Source organism: Anabrus simplex, chromosome 3 (genome assembly GCF_040414725.1).
Source record: "Anabrus simplex isolate iqAnaSimp1 chromosome 3, ASM4041472v1, whole genome shotgun sequence".
Taxonomy (NCBI): Eukaryota; Metazoa; Arthropoda; class Insecta; order Orthoptera; family Tettigoniidae; genus Anabrus; species Anabrus simplex.
The window spans coordinates 209382689-209397913 of NC_090267.1; the positions used below are offsets into that span (position 1 = coordinate 209382689).

A 15225-nucleotide genomic window follows, 5' to 3' on the forward strand; every position below is an offset into this window, starting at 1 on the left:
CTGGAACCATAGCTTCCAGGACTACTGGAGCGATTTATACCAAACTTGGTACACATATGACTTACTATCAGGAGACAACCGCTTGGGGATAAGACACCCGTAGCACCCTTAGTAGGGGAGCCATAAGGAATAAAATTCGGAAATAGTGTCGATCCGCAGCTTTACGGGTCGCTGAGATGAATAGAGACACTCCGTATGTCGTTTAAGTCCAAGTTGAGCCCCAATCGGCAGGAGCATGAGTAGGGATGTAGAAATGAAAATGTCCAAATGACCGAGGTTGTGGAAGTTTGTACGTATGTTCCAGCATAGGTGTGAACTAAACATGGTAAACATATTACATGATACCTGCAAAAATTACTGTGGGGGCAAGACACCCACAGAAGTACTAGAGAAGTGGGCGAAATATAGTTATAACTAAAATATCTATATTAGTGTTGAATCAATACTACTCTGCACTACGGGATAGATTTCAACCGAACTTGGCACACTTATGACTTACTGTCTAGATAGAAACTGCGAGGAGGTATGGTAACTCTAGCACCCCTACGGGTGAGGTGAGAGGGGCTGAGATGTAAAAAAACTGAAAATAGTTTCGAATCCACAGTTTTCGTGGTCGCTGAGACGAAAAGTGACATTCCGGATGTCGTTGAAGTCCATCTTCAGTCTCCATCGTCATGGAGGTGAGAAGGGGTGAAAAAGAAATTGTCCAAAATGACCGAAATTACGGATGTATGAGTGTTTCTCCCAACATAGCCCTCATAGAAAATTGGTACACATATTACTTACTATCTAAAACAAATACTGTTGGGTAAAACACCGCAAGCACTCCTAGCGGAGTCGGTGAAATATAAAAATAAACCAAAATGACTGATGTTAATGTCGAATACCATCGTTTACGAGGTCGCTGAGTTGAACTGTGACATTCTGGATGGTTAAGTCATACATATGAGTGTATGTGGGTATGTTCCAGAGTAGCTCTCAACGAAACTTAGTACGCATATGACTTACCATCTGGATCATGGATATTAAACATACCAACCCCCGTTGGGGATGGGGAATGGGAGGGGATAACATTTACAAATAACGGAAAATAACCCATATTAATGTCCAATCCATTGTTCATGTGTCGCTGAGACGAATTGTGACGCTCCGAATACCGTTTAAGTCCACGTTCATCCTCCACTGAGATGGGAGGCTGGATGGGGTTTAATAGTACATAGTCTAAAATAACTGAGATTTGTGTTGAATCTACTGCTTTTAGGGTCTCAAGGCTGACTGGTGACAGCATCAAAGACAGTTGAAATCGTGTAGATCATAGGCCTATCTATAGTGCGAAGGATGAATACATGTGGTAGAGTGTCGGCCTCCGGATCCCAAGATAGCGGGTTCAAAACCGGCAGAGGTAGTCGGATTTTTGCAGGGCGGAAAAACGTCCATTCGACACTCCATGTCGTACGATGTCGGCATGTAAAAGATCTCTGGTGATACATTTGGTATTTACCCGACAAAATTAATTAAATCTCAGCCATAGACGCCCAAGAGAGATCCGGTTTACTCTGTCTGCGGACCTAGAGTAAAAACGGAACGTCGAAATTGACGAGCAGACAGCCAGATGGCGTCAAATCGAAATGTCTGCACACGGTAGCTGAGGCCATACGATTATTATTATTATTTATTATTATTACTAAATTAAATTAGAGCTTCCACAAGGATAAAGTTTTACTCGATATTTAAATAATCTAAAACTTGAAATCAAACACATCTAATTCAACCTAGAACTACATAATAGATGGTGATAATCATGTCCCAAAAAGGAATTCTATAAATATTCACTTCACACATAACTAACTGGTAATACTAATCATAAACGTAAACATTCAATGACCAACCGGGCAACGCCGGGTACTATAGCTAGTCTTCTGTATAAATAAAACCGTAACGACCGTGTCTCTGTACACTGCATATTTTGGTGAAATTTCCGTACAGTTATTCATTTTAGGTGTAATAATGACCATCTGCATATTTTCTAGCTTTGTTGTCTCTTAGTCTGTTTGTCTATAACTTGATAACTGCTCGATAAATTTCTAACAAAATTCATATTCAGAATCCACCTATCCAAAAGTAAGTTTTTAGGTCCATATCATGTCAATCTCCCGGAATGGACCCTTGGATTTATAGGAAAGCGAAACAGTGGTTTTACCCTCCCACAAAATATACAAGACCAACCTGACTGAAATTCAAGCAACCTTGATGGAAAGCCATTTCTAAAACATTTTTCCCATGTGCATTTTCTCGACGGGAGGATTAATAAGGGAGATATCATGAGCGGTCGGTACGTGGAATAGGTTCTTTACCTATCGATATAAATAAAATAGTAACGACCGTGAGTCTGCGTATTGACTATCTTGGCTTAATTTTCGTATAGCTACCCGTTTAATGGGTAATAATTATCATCTGCATATTTTTAGCTATAGTATACTGAAAGTCCTGAATTTTATCCCAGTCGCCATAAATCAAGATTACGGTACAATATGCCAGACAAGGTAGAAAACTGAAATTAGGAAAAAAATATATGTTTTAGGCTGTAACTGACGGAAAAATTCCAAGATCTTGAAATTTTTCACTTTTTATCCCCGAAGAGTATCGAAATATGGAGTCAGTTTTAATTACGGTGCAGAACTTCTGTTTGAGGTACTTCGCGGCTAAACGGTTAGTCGTATCACAAAAGGGATGGCACAATCTCAGTTCAATTTGGAGTGATTGCTAACGTTGGTCCTATGACTTTTTGTCATCTCTCTCTCTCCCTTATACGTCAGATTTGTCTGTATTTCTCGATTGTTCTAAAATTGTGTGTTTTCTCACGAATATTACATTGTCTCACACACTTATAGGAAGGATAGAGTCATCTAATTTGGCTCGCAAATTGACACGACCAATTGCTACATGCGGACCAAATTTCATGTTTTAGCTTATACATAGGTATGTAAAAAAGAATGTAAAATGTAAAAAATGTACCCAAATTTCACCCAATTCAAATATCGTAGCTCAATAGAACCCATAAATGTGGTAGATACGAAGAAACGTTTGAAGAGTAAACATGTAGAGCGGTAAAACGGGCGTCTGATAGTACAAACCGTTTGTTGATATGATGTAACGTATAGGAGCAGTAAATGTCGAAATGAAGTTCTGAACATATAAACGTGCCTTTGTCTGCCTGTCATCTTCTATGTGAATGAAATCGTAACGACTGTGTGTCTGTACATTGACTATTTTTGGCGAAATTTCGGTTCACTTATCCGTTTTATGTATAATAATGACGATCTGCATACAGTTTAGTTTTGGTCTCTGTCTGTTTGTCTCTTTATCTGTTTGTCTATAACTTGGAAACTACTGGATGTATTTCTACTAAACTTCATATTTTGAATCAACCTGTCCTTGGGTAGATTATAGGGCCAATATTGTTTCTAAATCACTGAACTGACTGGGGGTTCACACGAAAACGAGACCGTGATTTTGCACTCCCACAAAATATACACAACCAAACTTAATGGAAACCCCCCTTCCTTAATGGAAATCAATTTATAAACCTTTTCTCTCACGTGAATCATTTCGATACGAGGGTTAATAAGGGACATATCATTAGCGGACCGGTTTTCGGTACGAGTCCCACCATACTTAACTCAAGAGCGTGTGCGTACAAAGCGTATTTCTTATAAATTGAAAACTACTGGAGTTATTTCAGCCAAAGTTCATATTTATCATGGACCTGTCTAAAGGTAGTTTTTAGGTCCATACCATGTCAATTTCCCGGAATGGACTGGGGATTTATAGGGAACCGAAAATTGATGGAAATGTATTTATAAAACTTCTTTCTCATGTCCTTTTTTCCGATAGGAGGATATCAAGGAGAAAAAATACTGTAGTAAATTTTAGTTTTCAAAGCAATTCATCTTACTTATTTAGTCCCAAAACATGATATTTCATGTACGGGATATTGATGTAGGATAGATAATGCATACACATTTTGTAGTATTTAGGTGTTGATTTATGTTAGTCATTTCTTCATGATGATGATTATGACGCTTGTTGTTTTAAGGGGCCTAACATCTAGATCATCGGCCCCTAAGTCATTTCTTGTTAGCATCTAAGTAATAATTAAAAGTAAATGCAAACATCTGCACGTTTATTTATGCGTATATATAACAACCAAATAAATTTTTGTTAATGCAAACTGATTTCAGATTTTTAAAAAAGCAATATTTATTAGCTCATAGTTTTGTTTTTAATGTGTTGGTCTATGACGTGCCAGAATAAATTATGATGAAAGAAGCAACTGCTCTATCTGTGTGATATGTAACGAACTACGGTAAGTAAAAATAAATTGAATTATAATATGAGTAATATTAAAAATTGCCTTGTTCTTGTACTGAAAATATACGAAAATAACAATAACACTCGATATTCATACAAATGGCGCTCTTTAGAACCATTGTACGTGATTTTGAAAGTGTGACGATTGGAAAGGAGTGTATCATTTAACGGATGAACAGATGGAATTAATTCTCGAATGTAGTACTAAATTTAAATGTCAGTTTTGTATACAACTCAAAATGTTTTGTGTACTGAATTACTTTTTCTTAGACATGGTTCCTGGTTCAAACTCTTGAATCCCAGTGAATTTGTCTTAGAAATATGATTAACTAATGACTGAGCAACGTCGATTCATATACCAGGTGGTATATGGTGCTCCTATTTTTTCCTGAAAATATGCAACCCGCTAGGAATTAAATGTCTCTTAGTCCTATCTTACGCAACATCTTACAGCAAGTTTATATGGAGTCAGCCCGATATAGACTTCCTCGCACAACGCAAAAACGGTACAAGAGGCAGTAAGTGAGGCCCATCTCATGAACACTGTACCGTTTTATGTAGAGCCGATTCCAATACTCCAGTCATTTTCACGAAAAGTTACTGTACTGAACAAACCATAGCCACTCCTACAGCTATCGGTAGAGAATTGCGCACCTGATTGGTCCAAGAGGCCATTTTGGTTTGATAGAAAAGGGCGGTCATGGTATCATAGAAAACGTGATAGGTTAGGATAAAATACAGACTTGGTCATTCACCGCCACTTTGTATTGTCTCATCACATTGAAATTTGTAGAAACGTGTTTTTCACAGTATTTTATAATCTAGTGCACGCAAATGTTGTACAGCAGGTGTGATAGCTTACACCATGCAATCAAACCCGTTAGAGCGTGCAATTAAGGGATAAAACCGGGCCATAACGCTGTAAAACATCAGTAACTTTTCGAAGCGAGAATTTTCGCTCTAATCGTGAATATAGAGTTATAAGAATTGAACTTTCACGCTGCAAGTAGCTGGGCGAAATAAAGCTTGGTAGATTTGCCCGGGTATAATACTTGCTCCAGGGAGGGTTCAAATCATTCTTGAGCCATGCCATTTTTTATTTTTATTTCATACTCGCCTAGGCATACTTTACGAAAACTTTATTTTTCTGAAGTCTCAGATATTCTTCTAAGGAAGTTATAATAAATATTGCCATGTAGGCACCGACTATGAAGAAATGCATTGTGAACATCACCTGAAACATTATGCTGGACTTATTCAACGAAGTAATAGGTACATACTCTTTGCGTACGGAATGGTTGCGACTATTTGGGCTTAAGCTGGACATGATTATTTATCACACTGTGGTGTTTTCAGCAAGGTAAACCTGTTTCAGACCTTGCAACGTACAAGAGTAGTTTCGAAGCGATAGATTATTCCATTAGCACAGAATTACGAGACATATTGCTTGTCTCCAGGAGTGGCTATATAGTGATAATCGCAGCTTGCATGTGATGTGTGCCAGGGACTCATAGCTCGAATTTGTTCACGAGATTTACAATTGTTTTTATATATTATGCTCGCAAAGGCATTCGTAACTAAGGTTTAACCACCTTAATTCTCGAAAGGATACTGCTCTTTGTGTAGTGGTTAGTGCGATTACAGTGTAACGGGGTCATTTCATACAATCTCCCCCGCATTTCGGGATGCTCCAGTGACATCTAGAAATAACGAAGAAGCTGTTCAAAATGCCAATGCGTACAATCCGATCATTTGACCATATTCCTTCGAAGGAAGCCACACGGATCGACGCCATCTACAGTTTCGTCGTGAATACCTCCAACTCTTATTGGAGGATGTGCCCCTTATTACACGGTTAAGGACGTGGTTCAAACAGGATAGAGCTCCACACACGGGTAGTTGGCAGTACGGAACCACTTGCATAGGACATTTCCTAGGCGATGGATTGGACGACGGGGTTCCTGTCACATTGCCGGCTAGATCACCTAGATCCACCAGATTCTTTCCTCTGTGGTTATTGAAAGAAATATTCTATGAACAGGATCCATAGAATCCGAATCATTTACGGCGGCTCATCACTGAGGCCTGCAGGCAGGTTACACCACTCCTGTTTCAGCAAGCAAGAACGTCTCTCCTCCAGATTTACGTTAACGAAGGAGATGGTCATTTTAAACATTTGGTTAATTAATCTAATGACCATACACAGGCTCGTTGCACCTCTGTCGGTAGTAGGTCATTTTACTGCAATAGCTATTTTAATAGCTACTTAAAAAACATAGCAGAGTACCTGCAATATGATGATTTAGATTTGTCTTCAACAACAGGACCCACAGAAACGTTAAACAGCGAAACAAAAACATTCCTCCTACATCGGACTCGAATCTCCTCAAACTTTCAGTACGCTCGGTTATCTCGCGTTGTCGATGACCGCTGTTATGTCTGCATTATATCTAATCATTCAGCGATCCTATTCTCTGTACATGGCATTGCTGTGATACAGACATTTTACGATACTTTGCCACAGACTTTTTACGATCCTTTGCCATCATTCGGTATTTTATCGTTAATGTTGATTTGGTTGATACGAATGAACGAATTATAGAAAGCGTTGTAAAACCAGACAATGGTGTGAGGCCAAGGTCTATATTTTTAGGTTAGATTATAATCTGCCGGTTGCATAAAACTGAGTGAATAGGGACAGCTGTACCACGCGGTATTTACAGCACATATTGTGAATTCTCTCTCTTCTCTTGGAAATTTACCGAAACTATCAATGTTCATATCCAAAACTATCCTGTAAGTAAAAATGTCCAATTCCTTGGCTGAATGGTCAGCGTTGATAATAATAATAATAATAATTTCAGGTTCGATTCCTGGCAAGGTCGGTATTTTATTCGCGTCTGATTAATTCTTCTTGCTGTTTATGCTTGTCTCAACACTCTCCTCTTCATAGTCAGACAACACGCCACACTACCAACCACGAAAGAAACACGCGATAGTGATTACATGCATCCAAATAAGGTTGCCGTCAGAAAGGGTATAAAACTGGGCCAAGCCCACATGTGCGAAACAGTTCGCACCCGAGAACACACAAGTGTGAGAAAAGCGGTAGAAAAAGATTTAGAAAAAAACTGTAGGCCAAAAATACAGACGGTCTCTGCAAATATCTCACTTCAGTCGAAAATAAAGAAAAATAGTACTTTAGCACATGTATTCATTACCGAAGGGATGATATTTGTTTTCAGGTTATAAACAAATTGATTATTTTAATTTAGAGGTCAGTTTCACCAGGTTATTTGTATGAAGTCATATCTCGTGCTGATTAGCCATGTCCATTCTGAGGTGCCAATTGCTGGCTGCATTGTGATTTTCTATTCATCTATTTCCTAGACTTAAGTGTTTCTGTGAAAGATGCCTAAACAAATGGTCAGGTAATCCGTGAATATTCATGAAATGTGTAATTATTGTGTAATTTCATAAAAAATATGATTCAAATTAATATCATTATGTTACATTTATTAGAAAAAAATATGGAATCTCAGACAATTTTTAAAATTTTCAAATTGTGGAACTGTAATCCAGAACAACGCAGTGACGTCACAAATTCGTCTTATTTATCTGTTTACCCTCCAGGATCGGTTTTTCCCTCGTATTCAGCGAGGGATCCCACCTCTACCGCCTCAAGGGCAGTGTACTGAAGCTTCATACTCTGGGTCGGGGGATACAACTGGGCAGGATGATCAGTACCTCGCCCAGGCGGCCTCACCTGCTATGCTGAACAGGGGCCTTGCGGCGGGGGGTGGGGTAGGGAGATTGGAAGTGATAAACAAGGAAAAGGGAAAGAAGCGGTCGTCGCCTTAAGTTAGGTACTATCCTGGCATTTGCGTGGAGAAGTGGGAAACCACGGAAAACCACTTCCATGATGGCTGAGGTGAGAATCGAACCCACCTCTACTCAGTTGACCTCCCGAGGCTGAGTGAACCCGGTTCCAGCCCTCGTACAACTTTTCAAATTTCGTGGCAGAGCTGGGAATCGAACCCGGGCCTCCGGGGGTGGCAGGTAATCACACTAACCAGTACACCACACAGGCGGACTACGTCACAAATTACTAGGATTATTTGTGGCCGTTATTTCTTGAGGAAGGACTCTTGTAATGTTAGGCTACTGGTATTGTTTTAAGTGGAATATGAACCATAGGGAGGAGATGTTTCATCTAAAATATGCAGCTTCACTTTATCGGAATTCGAACAGCGGCCGTCTTGATGTGATGCCAGTGATAACTCCCACTTCCTCTGACAGTAATTTTTTTCTGAAGAAAAAAATATACTCTTTCAATTAAAGCACTATACTTCTTTCTTCCTAGGGTTTAATTTTGTACTAACACGTGCAGGTTTTCGGTAAAAGTGGGACTGGAAAATGTTGAGACTGCGTATAAAGCAGTGCCAGTAGTTTCCGTGTATTAAAATGAGGGAAGTATTGATAAACCATTTTCAGGACTTCTGGCGGTGTAAATTGAACCCATCGCTTGAGGAATACAAGACTGTAGGTGCACAGTCCGTACTAAGCTCCAAGTTGTTCTTTTAAATCATTCTGTTAGAACTAAAATGTACTCATAAATCTCCAGGCAAATTTTAGATTATAACTGATACTAAATGATTAATCTTACGTGATAGATGAAGGGAAATTGGAGAGTTTATTTGTAATGAAAACCATCTGATGTAGTTCTGAGATCCACTACAGGCAAAAATTATTGGAGGAATTCACAAATATAAGAATATGTCATTGCATTGTTGTATTATTTTAAATTTTATGTGAATTATGCACGAAAATGAAAACGTCTTTAGAGAAAGCTTAATTTGCTCTTCTCCATTTCCTCAATATTAATCTGGAAATAACAGAGAAGATATTATTAGTTCAATGAAGTTGAGCTCCAAGAGCTCCATTCTGTTTTACAAACACGTTCCACCTGTTTACGTCTTCCTCCCTCAGGCAATTTACGCGAGCAGCGAAGACATCCTAGTGCACCTGTTTTGGAGGCTCAACCACCTGTTATTGGCGTCTCTGCGTCATGTTTGAGCTACTTAACGCTTCTACATTGAAGATAAACCTGTTTCTAGTTAATTCAACAATCAAGTGTACTGTAAAACAGCTATGAGGGACTCAAAGGCGGTTTCAGTACACTTAAGAAACTAATTTCATCCAATATTTCTTAATACATAGTCACAAATAGTACAAGCTGAATGATGCTATTAGAAATTTCTGTATTTTCGATGTTCTTTTGGTCATGTTGTTGCTGGTTACTTCTGCTTTCGATGATTAGTTATAGATAGTTTTATTATTGTAGATAGTTTTATTATTGTTATGTCTGTATTTCTTATAGTAGTAATAGTTAACAATTTTAGTATTTGGAAGGAGAGTGGTAGGCGGTACGTTTAATACACCCGGAATCAGAACAGAGCAGCCTACTGAGGAAGCATGCGCCGGAAGGCTGAAGAGATGGTCGAGATTCGATTCTCGTACCAGCCATCAGTGCAAATCTATTAACGCGAGAACGGAATACTTGAAGAAAATCTGTAATATACTTACAGCGTTCAATATATAAAATAGCTCTATATTTTAGAAACACTCTGAAGTGTGCATTGATCATAGATATCTCTATGCTAAATGGCCAGACCATGAGACAGCACCAAATTTGTCCTAAAATATTTGTAACACTGTGTAAATTTCTGGAAAATTAGTAAACACAATACATTCCAGAACATTATTACAGATGATTCTATTGCATTTATAGACATAATTAAAGATGGATATAACAACTATAACGTTAATACAGTGTATACTTGATTGGTATAAAATAATATTCAGCCTATCCCAGTAATTTATGGGTTCACTGACATTTTCCTAGCCGGCCCGGTGGTGTAGGGGTAGCGTGCCTGCCTCTTACCCGGAGGCCCCGGGTTCGATTCCCGGCCGGGTCAGGGATTTTTACCTTGACCTGAGGGCTGGTTCGAGGTCCACTCAGCCTACGTGATTAGAATTGAAAATCTATCTGACGGTGAGATAGCGGCCCCGGTCTAGAAAGCCAAGAATAACGGCCGAGAGGATCCGTCGTGCTGACCACACGACACCTCGTAATCTGCAGGCCTTCGGGCTGAGCAGCAGTCGCTTGGTAGGCCAAGGCCCCTCAAGGGATGTAGTGCCATGGGGTTTGGTTTGGTTTTGGCTTTGACATTTTCCTAGCTCATTTTAGGTTTAGGTCAGGCCCTTAAGAACAGGTGCATTCAGAATGTTGCCCACTCTCTTAAGTTTGGTACATTGTTTAATTAAAGCACCGCGACATATAGTACAAAGTAATTACTCTTACAAGTTGCTTTACGTCGCTCCGACACAGATAGGTCTTATAGCGACGATGGGATAGGAAAGGGATAGGAGTGGGAAGGAACCTCCCGTGGCCTTAGTGAAGGTACATCTCCAGCATTTGCCTGGTGTGAAAATGGGAAACCACGAAAAACCATCTTCAGGGCTGCCGACAGTGTGGTACGAAACCACTATCTACCGAAAACCGGATACTGGCTGCACTTAAGTGACTGCAGATATCATTCTCGGTGCAACATAAAATACAGGACAATCAGAAACAATACCAATCTATATAAATAAAATGTAACGACCATGTGTCTGTACATTGGCTATTTTGGCGTAATTTTCGTACTGTAGTCTGCAACGAAATTCACAAGTACCAATGTTCAATGGTTTAATATACCCCAACTTGCATGGTTCCTACTTTCTTTATCCTAGTACTAAATGAGACATTTTAGTACCAGTGATACATTATTTATTGATTGATTAATTATTTTCGAAAATCCTATTTCTTTCAAGTTTTAATTATGTGCAATTTTGAGATGTAAGACCGGACGTCGTTCCAGACGTAGAGCATCGTAGGGCCAAATCAAATAATTAAGATGATAGTACAGTATAACTGTAAGTTCTATATTTTTGTTAAAATGTATAGAAAACTAAAATGTTTTGTTTCCCTGCGATTACTGTACAATTTAAGAAAATGTATTAAAAAATATCGTCGCTCGACCGGTAAAAGGTTGTATTCCACAAAGCTCTTCCTATCGATTATTCTCCTTAAGACTGGTCACGCCTCCCAGCCACGTATGGATATGCAGTCCATCAGAACAAATGTTGTGTGTTTATTTTCCTATGTCCATGTGTAAAGGAAAATGCATGTAAGGTTCATTTTCGTTTACTCATCGGCATAGGAAAACGAACACAACGGGCATTGTTCTGATGGACTGCGTATCAGTATGTGGCTGGGAGCCGTGACCAGTCTTAAGGTGAATAATGGATAGGAAGAGTATTGTGGGATACAACGTTTTACCCGTGAAGCGACGATATAATAACCAAAATAAATGTGTTATTACTTGAACAATAATGAAGCTCGCATTGCTTTATCCTACTCTCCAGTAAATGCATCTGTGACTTACAACAGTTCACATCTGACCGAAAAAAGTTGGAAGTGTGGTTAGGGGCGTACAGCTGTGAGCTTGAATTCCGGAGATAGTAGATTTTAACCCCACAGTCGGCAGCCCTAAAGATGGCTTTGAATGGTTTCCTATATTCATACTAGGCAAATGCTGGGCCTGTGCCTTAATCAAAGTCACAGCCTCTTCCTTCCTATTCCTAACCTTTTTCCTATCCCATCGTCGCCATTGAAGCCTATCCGTATCGGTACGACGTAAAAAACGAAAAAACAACAGACGGATGTCCGAAGCGAAGTCTATCAATATACAGCTGTCTGATAAAATTATCTAGGGAAAAAATAACCTAAGGGGATTGTAATCAACTATTTAAAGAGGTACGTGCCATGCTACTATATGAAATAAATGACATTCCATTGAAGGCTTGCCAACGGCCGTAGCCGTGTTGAAACACCGGATCCCGTGAGATCTCCGAAGTTAAGCAACGTTGGGCGTGGTCAGGAGTTGGATGGGTTGCCACGCGCTATTGGTGGGGGGTAAGGGAATGGAGGAGCGGAAAGGAACTGGCCACCCTACCGCACGTAAACTCCGGCTCAGGAACACCTCTGCGGAGGTTCGGACCTGTCTTCGGGCAGAATAACCCTTACCTACTATTGAAGGCTGATACTCAGGTGAATGATCTTGGAATAATTCGTGACAGAAAACTACAAGTACAATCCCATGCCATGAGGTCTCTTGGACTTTTGCTCAGATTTACTGAAATTCGTGACCTAAACTCTCTTAAATTAGAGACTAATTCTGCATTTATGTTATTCCTATCATTAATTTCTGCTTCCCCATCTGGTCATCATCCGCCCTCACAAATGTCAATAAAAGCAACCTCGTATTCGCATTCTATGTGTACATTGTGAAAGCCAGTTTAAAAAGTTTAGTACCAAACAAATTCTGTCATATTTCAACATCTAAGTCCGGAGTAAAAATCTACAATGCACAGATCTCTGTTTACTTCACAGAATTCAAATCGATGTAGGGTCCAAAATAGAACACTATTCCCTGTTACTCGCGTGCGTCTAACACTCCAGCAACGCTCCATATTACGCCGACTTCCCACAACAACAAATTCCTTGCAAATTACAAGTTCATTATTCCTTATAATTACTACTACTACTATTAATAATAATAATGATGATAATAATAATAATAATAATAATAATAATAATAATAATAATAATAATAATAATAATTGTTCCGGGGTATCCGTGGAACGCAGAGGTGATGCAAGAAGATGCGGGCTTGAATGAGTCTAACTACAATATCAAAATAATTTAAAACTTAAACTGAAGGTTATACTTTCAGAACTTCAAACTTAACAATTTGTCATAATAATGAAGCGTCAGGTACAAGAAGTCAAGGTAAAATACAAGATTAATGAACGTGACAGATTTTGGGCTTCAAGCCCCTCGTTTTCCAATTCTTGAGCTCCCAGCTGAAATTTACAATCCAAAAACGAACAACTTTAGTAAAGGGCAGAAATCCCTTAATTCAAAGAGCACTTGCTCCTAAAATTTACTATATCTAGCCTACCATGAGCACACCTTACAATATCAAAATTTGGGAAAGAGCTAACCAGCTCTCCGTTTCTTTCAGCTTCCTGGAGGCAACCTCAAAAATCTTACATTCTCTGGCCTTCCATGGCCAACTTACAATTTGAAACAGGGCTATCTCGCATCCAACCTATAGGGCCTATGTGGAATGGAACAGGTTAATTAAATGGCCCAACACACAACCTGAATGTTGGCTTAAACTGCGCTCCAAGATAGCGAGAACTTTAAATCCTAAGGGGCTCTAGGACGACGAAACAGGGGCTATTCCCAAACTACTGAGGTGACTCGTATAAAATTTACTTTAATACATTACAGGCAGAAAACCGTTACAACACGTAGTCACATCAAACCAAGATGAAGGGGAGCTCGAGAGGGTACATCACTCCCTATCCCCGATATACAGTTAAAGATTTTATGAAATTTTTACATCAGCCGGAAGAAAGTTACATTTATGAAAAGGTTGTTACATACTAAAGAGTCGGACCTTTCCCTCGGGTTAAACTGCGGAGGTAGCAAGAAAGAATAAAGTTATGTGGCCATTACCTTATAGAAGTTCTAGGTGCTGACGAAAGATGCCACCCGCCTCCTGCTTAACACACACACTCCGAACGGTGACGATGAATTGGCCCAGAAACGTGAAAAGCCGCAGTTTATAAACCCTCAGGGAAGATTCGAGATCATTCAAGACTAAACTAGCCACACCCTCTCAATTTTATTGGTAGATATCAAAAGTAACACTCAGAATCGAACAAGAAGCCTCTGATAGGTGGAAAATTAATTACAGAAGTTTGGGATTGGCTAGTTTCAAAACTGGCGGAAAGAAAAAGGAAATATTGCCAACCCAAATATAAATGAACATCATACAGTTACAAAAACCTAGAAATACAAAACTTCCTTAAATTATAACTTCTTACACCTCACACCAGGGTGCATGATCATAGTTTTTTGTGGTGTCCTCTGTGGAAAAATGTCCAAACTTCTTGATGAATGTCAAACAAAACAAGTAGAGATTCACTCAGGTGAGGAAACTGCACAATAACAAAATTACTCAATATTTTAGTTGTGACATTTTCTGATTAAAGTTCCAAGATCCAGGATTTGTACAGTTGGTTTTGAGGAAAGTGTAGGCGGTAAGAACGGTATGAGTAGTCGTAGGTATGTATATGTCAAGCAGATTAGTGCAGATGTAGGATGCAGCAGTTACGTAGACATGAAAATGTTAGCACAGGATAGGGTGGCATGGAGTTCTGCATCAAAGCAGTCTATGGGCTGATGACTGAAACAACACTCGTTAATGACATGTGCATTTGATGCAATATAATTGTACACCGGTAATTATTTTGCTTCTAATATTAATATCTTAATTTTTGTCTGATATATCTTAAAAATGTTTATCATTCTACTTTTTCAGGAAGACGGAGGAACTTCGTAACCCAGATTATTACCATTCAGCTTAGGAAAATACGTCCTCTCATGGTACCTGGTATCGTCCTTAATGAGGCTAGATAATTTTACGCGAAGATGTGGAAACGGGTAAGTAGTGGAAAATAATTAAATAATATTAATACCTTGTTTATCGGAGTAATACTGAACGACGAAGTTGACTACAAAGTTATGTTACAAACGAATTCCACTCACCGATGAAATTATTATTATTATTATTATTATTATTATTATTATTATTATTATTATTATTATTATTATTATTATTATTATTATTATTATTTGCCCCGCTTCATTCCACGTTCCGCGGCTTTGCACTTCCA

At 39.0% G+C, this 15225-nt stretch overlaps 1 long non-coding RNA gene across 2 annotated transcripts in view; it reads left to right on the forward strand.

Moving 5' to 3' along the window:
• The window catches only part of LOC136867161 (uncharacterized), a 100834-nt gene extending 85894 nt beyond the window's left edge, over positions 1 to 14940 (forward strand). For both annotated transcript variants that reach the window (XR_011017976.1, XR_010859629.2), the window contains exon 3: positions 14871 to 14940. This is a non-coding gene — a long non-coding RNA (uncharacterized lncRNA). The remainder of the gene's footprint in view (positions 1 to 14870) is intronic.
• Positions 14941 to 15225: the final 285 nt, after the last annotated feature.